The sequence below is a fragment of the Bubalus bubalis genome, chromosome 22, assembly GCF_019923935.1.
Source record: "Bubalus bubalis isolate 160015118507 breed Murrah chromosome 22, NDDB_SH_1, whole genome shotgun sequence".
NCBI classification, from domain to species: Eukaryota; Metazoa; Chordata; class Mammalia; order Artiodactyla; family Bovidae; genus Bubalus; species Bubalus bubalis.
The window spans coordinates 26,168,196-26,175,099 of NC_059178.1; positions in this window are offsets into that span (position 1 = coordinate 26,168,196).

Consider the following 6,904-nt stretch of genomic DNA (forward strand, 5'->3'; position numbering starts at 1 on the left):
GGAGCACTTAGGTATGAAAGATCTCCATTTTATACCCCCAGATAGTTATATGACATTCATAGGGAGCCATGTCTGTTAAATTCATGGATAGTTGGTTGGGGTGCTTTGTTTGTTTTAGAATATATCTAAAGAGTCAGTCACTTTTTCATTTGTCCAAAAATTAAATGTAGATGATCTGTTATGCATTCTGGGTTTTACTGGAAAAATATAAGAAATCCTCTGGTGGTTTAGTTTGCTAAGTCGTGTCCAACTCTTGAGACCCCATGAACTGTATGTAGCCTGCCAGTCTCCTCTGTCCATGGGATTTGCCAGGCAAAAATACTGGAGTGGGTTGCCATTTCCTTCTGCAAGAAATCCTCTAGAGTCTGACAAAGCAGAATTCTTTCAGGAGTGTCATTGGGATCAAAATGCCTAGGTTTTCATTTCAGTTACTAGTAAATAATAAGAATGTCTCTAAGTGTTAATTTCCTGGTCTGCAAAATAGAGATACTGTGTTGCATGAATACTATAAGGGTAGAAATGATCCTAAGTTGCCTAATACCATTTTCAGCACAATAAGTGGCAAGCATTGCTGTATCCTAGATATTTCTACTCCTTGACACAGTCTGAATTGACTTTAGTTTTATTAACTCAATTTAGCCATACTTAAGTTCAAAGCCAGGCTTCCTTGGTGGCTCAGTGGTAAAGAATCCACCTACCAATGCAGGAGACACAGGCTCAATCCCTGGGTCTGGAAGATCTCCTGGAAAAGGAAATGGCAACCCATTCCAGTATTCTTGCCTGGGAAATTCCATGGACAGAGGAGCTTGGCAGGCTACAGTCCATGGAGTCGCAAAAGAGTTGGGCACGACTTAGCGACTAAACAACAACAAGTTCAAAGCCTCTAGGAACAAAGTCTTCATGTTTCTTAGGGGAATAAACTCCTTCTCCTCCTCTAGAATTTACTTTCTGTTCTGAGGAACAGGATGCCAATACCAGCAACTATATTGATATGGAACAAAAGTGGTGATTTATCCATGATGTTCTTCAAAGCTGGCCTGGTGCTCCTTTTCCAAAGTCCTGCTGTTGAAAGGACTCCAAGCATTCATTCATTGTGTTGCACCACAGCTCATTTTTCTTGAGCCATAGATGAGCTTAACACAATTTTCTTACAATGCCTTGTATAACTATGGTACCCCAAATCCAGCTTTCTTCTATCAGATCAGATCAGATCAGTCGCTCAGTTGTGTCCAACTCTTTGTGACCCCATGAATCGCAGCACGCCAGACCTCCCCGTCCATCACCAACTCCTGGAGTTCACTCAGACTCACATCCATCGAGTCAGTGATGCCATCCAGCCATCTCATCCTCTGTCGTCCCCTTCTCCTCCTGCCCCCAATCCCTCCCAGCATCAGAGTCTTTTCCAATGAGTCAACTCTTCGCATGAGGTGGCCAAAGTACTGGAGTTTCAGCTTAAGCATCATTCCCTCCAAAGAAATCCCAGGGCTGATCTCCTTTAGAATGGACTGGTTGCACGTTCCAAAACTGGCCTACCTTGAGACTTCCTTATAATTTTTCTGGGATGATTCTTGTATCTAGATAGCTAAAGTTGCTTACCTGAATAACATTAGTCTCAAAACTGTTAGAAGAGGGAATGAAAGTCAGTGTAATAGTAAGACAGGTAAATATTAATAATACAGTAAATTCTCAAATAGTAACAAATGTGAAAACATTTATTATTTTCTGCTCCCCTTTTCTGACACAGAAATAACTCCCTCAATGTACCAGTCATTGTATCAGACCCTTTGGTCACACACTTGTTTAGAGCTGGAATTTGACCAAAGTCAAGCCAATCAAATTTCCAACATAACCACTAGTCTGAAGTTTTCATGGCCATATATGAGCCACAGGCAACTGCCAAATGACTAATCTAGATCCCTCATCAGTCAAATTCCCAGAAAGAGAATATTATTGTCCATTATCAAGTAAATGCATCAAGTGGCCTGGGGTCAGGTGTCCATTATTCACTGTTGAGTTGAACAGTGAAATTGCAAACAGAACCAGGAGTTGCCAAAAAATAAAGAGAGAGAGACAGAGAGATCCTTTAGAACTGTAATCCAAAAATTGAATGAATAAACAGGATTAAATAAAATGGATCTGAATAGAAAGTGTAGCTCCCACAGTGGTTTGAAGTTGACTGATACTGCTTAAAATAAAAGGATGATCAAAGGTTCTTTGAGTTTTTGTAACATAGCATGACCATGGCTATGAATTACTTGAAAGTAAACTAAGGATCCTCATTCCCAGGCACCAGGCTATGCCAGAAGAATTTCCTAAAGGAGATGTCTTTCATGTGATACTTCCAGCAAAACATTCCCTGCCAATAATGGTTGGTTTTCCATGACAGTTAAATATTACCTCACCCATTCCACAGGTGCATAGACAGAGGATAGCAGATGACTGAGGGTAGAAAGCCACCAGCAAGGACAGGGAAGCCCTTGCTATAAAATCCTAAGAGGAAGGTCCTTAACGACCAGCAAAGCCCTGGCTTTGACTCCAAAGGGTCTACAGTAAGCACAATAAAGTCCCTACAATTTGCGTAGCAACAGGAACCTCAATTCTCTAGAGGTTAACAGCCAGAGTTTTTGAAGAAGTAGATCAAGACATTGCAGAATGGATCCAGAAATTAGGTTAAAGGAGCACTCCAGAGAACTGAGCCAACAGAATAACATGTGCTATATTAGGGATGACTGGCTACTTCTGGTCAGTGAGAAGATGCCAATTTTCCACATATAAAAAAGGTTTTGATGGTCTACAAAGCTCACAATGAAAGCAAAAGACATGCAGATAGTTGTGTCTTCTTTGTAAACATTGGCTATAACATCCCACAAATTGTGTGCATCAAGAAATTCTCTTACAATCCCTTTTACTAGAAAGTACTGCCTTAAGTATCTTGTTACTATTGTAGAACCTAAAATAGCTGAAATCTCAGTGGACCTGACCAGCAATATCCTTCCTCTATTGGTGATCATGCAAAAAATGAATAATCCTAATTGATTGTCTCCTTGCTCCGACCTCCTGGGTTGAAAAGATAGGTTAAAATTTGATGAGGAAAGACCTATGTAAGATCTTACCAAAAAAAAAAAATCTTACCATACACACCCAAATGATAATAAGAGAGGGGGCAGGAGGAAACTGGGAGGTTTCAAATATATTTATAACATGATGGTAGTGATGGTTTCATATACTTATCCCCAAACTCAAGCTGTATATGTTAAATATGCATGCCTTCTGGAGTGTCAATCATATCTCAATAAAGTGGATTTTAAAAAAAGAAGGATCATCCAGGAAATGTTTTGTCTCTCTTCCTGGTAACTTATAATTTCTTTTAACACTTTTTTTAGCTGGGATATTTAAGTAACAGGAAAAGTGGCTTATTGCCTTATAGTGACTTCTATGAAATTCCAGGAAATGCAACATTGCCATGAAACGCATCATTTATAACCTTGGATAGACAGCTTTTTGACTACATTGTGTGCTACAGTCCTAAGAAAAGATTTTTTAAAAAATTAGCTCTGATGGGTGTGGTAAAGCCACTATCTCATGAATATATTAGCCATTGCTGCTGAGAAACAGTTTATTGTAGATCTAGCCAATCTGTGTATGCATATGAAGCAGAACATGTAAATGAATTGTTTAACTATTTTTAGATAACTTCCTACCACCTTTATCCCAACACATTCCTCTTCAAGCTTGTTTTATTAATAAGCATACTTTATAGAATGCCTTAGCACGGCTAAGGAATGAGAGACACGGGGTGGAAAGATGGCAGGGAAGATATTGCTAATACAAGCTGAATACATAAATTCATTAATCACACAGACCACACTCTATTATTCAGCAGCTGACATTACAGTGTGAGATCAGTTCAGCCCCTGGCTCCTGCTCCTATCAACTCAATACATATTTATCAAGGCCTTACTCTCACCAAGCTATCACTCTGCTGAGAGGCTGCAGAGAAGAAAGAGAGGGAGGAAAAAAGGGAGAGAGGGGGTTAGGCACTGCTCAAGGAATACTGCCCTAACTTAGGAAGATGTGACACACATATGGGAAACAACCAAAGATCACTACTCAAGTATTGCTATGTTCTTTCTTCTCTGCCCAATAATTATTTAGGGGGATTCATTGTCTACCATTGGCTTCCCAGGTGGCTCAGTGGTAAAGAATCTGCCTGCCAATGCAGGAGATGCAGGAGACACGGGTTCAATCCCTGGGTCGGGAAGACCCCTGAGTATTAAGTGGCAACCCACTCCAGTATTCTTGCCTGGGAAATCCCATGGACAGAGGGGTCTGGCAGGCTTCAGTCCATGGGGTCTCAAAGACTCAGACATGACATGCTTTAGTGACTGAGCATGCCCGCACAATTGTCTACCATTACTGCTACCATAAGGTATTTAAGAGAATAGGGACTCAGGTCAGTTATTTTCTCTTATTTAATAGGTCAGGGAAAAAGCCTTAATAGGAGAGGAGGGGGAGAAACTAAAATTATTGGTAGAAAGAATGAGGTTATCATACTTTATCTATCATATTGGTAGAAAGAAAGCATGAATGTCATTTTCTGTGTCATAACTGTTCCATATTATCACAGAAAATCAAATAGCTTTATTGGGTACTATAAAATTAAAATATTCTATGTAAAATACAATATATAGATATTGTTCTATATATGTAAAAGTCTCTTTTCAAGGTCCTAGTTTTCTTGAATAATTAAACTGAGTTACATATTTGGGATATAATAAACCCAAAGTCTGCCAAAGTATTAGGCAGAACTTAATTTGAGTACTAATTCCCTAAAATCCTTACTTATGACTCATGTAATCAAGGGGAGATAATTTAACTTTTCTGTGCTTTGATTTCCTCTCTATCAAATAAAGCTGCTGCTGCTAAGTCACTTCAGTCATGTCCGACTCTGTGCGACCCCATAGACAGCAGCCCACCAGGCTTCCCCGTCCCTGGGATTCTCCAGGCAAGAACACTGGAGTGGGTTGCCATTTCCTTCTCCAATGCAGGAAAGTGAAAAGTGAAAATGAAGTTGCTCAGTCGTGTCCGACTCTTAGCGACCCCATGGTTTACAGCCTACCAGGCTCCTCCGTTCATGGGATTTTCCAGGCAAGAACACTGGAGTGGGTTGCCATTGCCTTCTTCACAAATAAAGCTAACTATAGCCAATTTGAAGGAAATAATGAAGATTAAGTGATATAAATAATTTCACCTAGTACAGAGCCAGGTTCATAACAAGTAATTAATAAATGCCCGCTTCCCATCCCTGTAAGCATAGAAGTAAGCAGACATATGATCTAAAGCTTCAAAAGAGAAATATCCAAAAATGGAAATTGTATGTTGTGAAAATTAATAGAACACAACTGCATTTAACTGAAAATATCAGTTATACCTCTTCCACTTTCCAATGCAGGAGATGCAGGTTTGATCCTTGGTTGGGGAACTAAGATCCCACATGCCAAGCAGTGCAGTCAAAAAAATAATAATAATAAAATAAAGTAAAAATTAAAAAAATAAAATACCATCATGAAGCAAGCATTCAAATTTAGTGAACATTAGTAGGGAGTTGGTACTTAGCATAGACCTCTGTAAGAGTACTATCTACTCTCTTTTTGTAATTAATTGTATGCATATCTGTCCACCTGAGGTGAAGAGCCGACTCATTGGAAAAGATCCTGATGCTGGGAAAGATTGAAGGCAGAGAAGGGAACAACAGAAGACAAGATGGTTGGATGGCATCACTGACTCAATGGACATGAGTTTGAGCAAGCTCCAGGAGATGGTGAAGGACAGGGAAGCTTGGCTGCTGCAGTCCATGGGGTCACAAAGAGTCAGACATGACTGAGCAACTGAAGGACAACAACATATCTGTCCCATCTTGCAAGGACTTCAATGAGGTCAACATGCAAATCTTATATATAACATAACCTTGTTAAATGACTGTGGGCACGTGTGAATGAACAAGTGCATAAGAACCAGGATATAGCAATTCTGAAACCTTCTCTGTATGAATAAAATGCACATGAATAATATACAATGAGAGCCTACGAACTTACTGCTGTTGCTGCTAAGTCACTTCAGTGGTGTCCGACTCTGTGTGACCCCATAGACGTCAGCCCACCAGGCTCTCCTGCCCCTGGGATTCTCCAGGCAAGAACACTGGAGTGGGTTGCCATTTCCTTCTCCAATGCATGAAAGTGAAAAAGTGAAAGTGAAGTCGTTCAGTCGTGTCCGACTCTTAGCGACCCCATGGACTGCAGCCCACCAGGCTCCTCCATCCATGGGATTTTCCAGGCAAGAGTGCTGGAGTGGGGTGCCATTGCCTTCTCCAATGAACTTACTACCTAATCACAAAAATGAAGTAAAAGACATCTCAGTCATGAGGAAAATTCTTGTGTTAAAATATTAAGAGGGAAAAATAAATTTTGTATATGTGGAATGGTCACTGTTGAATTTTTATAGTGAATTTTTTATACTATATAGTGAAGAAAAAGAAACACAAAAAAATGTTAATGGTCAAGATCAGTAACTGGTTTTTAAAGGACACTTTCAATGCTCATCATATTTTGATCACTCTCGATTTGACCCTGACATTCTTCTCACAGTACTCATTTCTCCTGGACCATCTGCCTTATTCATTTATTCAATCAACATATATTACTGAAGTGTCTTCCACGTGCCAAGCATACAGCTAGACACTGGATACACAGAAGGGAATGAGATGGGCCAAATCCCCACCCTCACTGATCACTCCAGGAAGACAGGCATTTAGGGAGGGTACTGAGGACTACTGAGCCCACGTGCCTCGACTACTGAAGCCTGTGTGCCCAAGAGTCCTGTACTCCACAACTAGAGAAGCCACTGC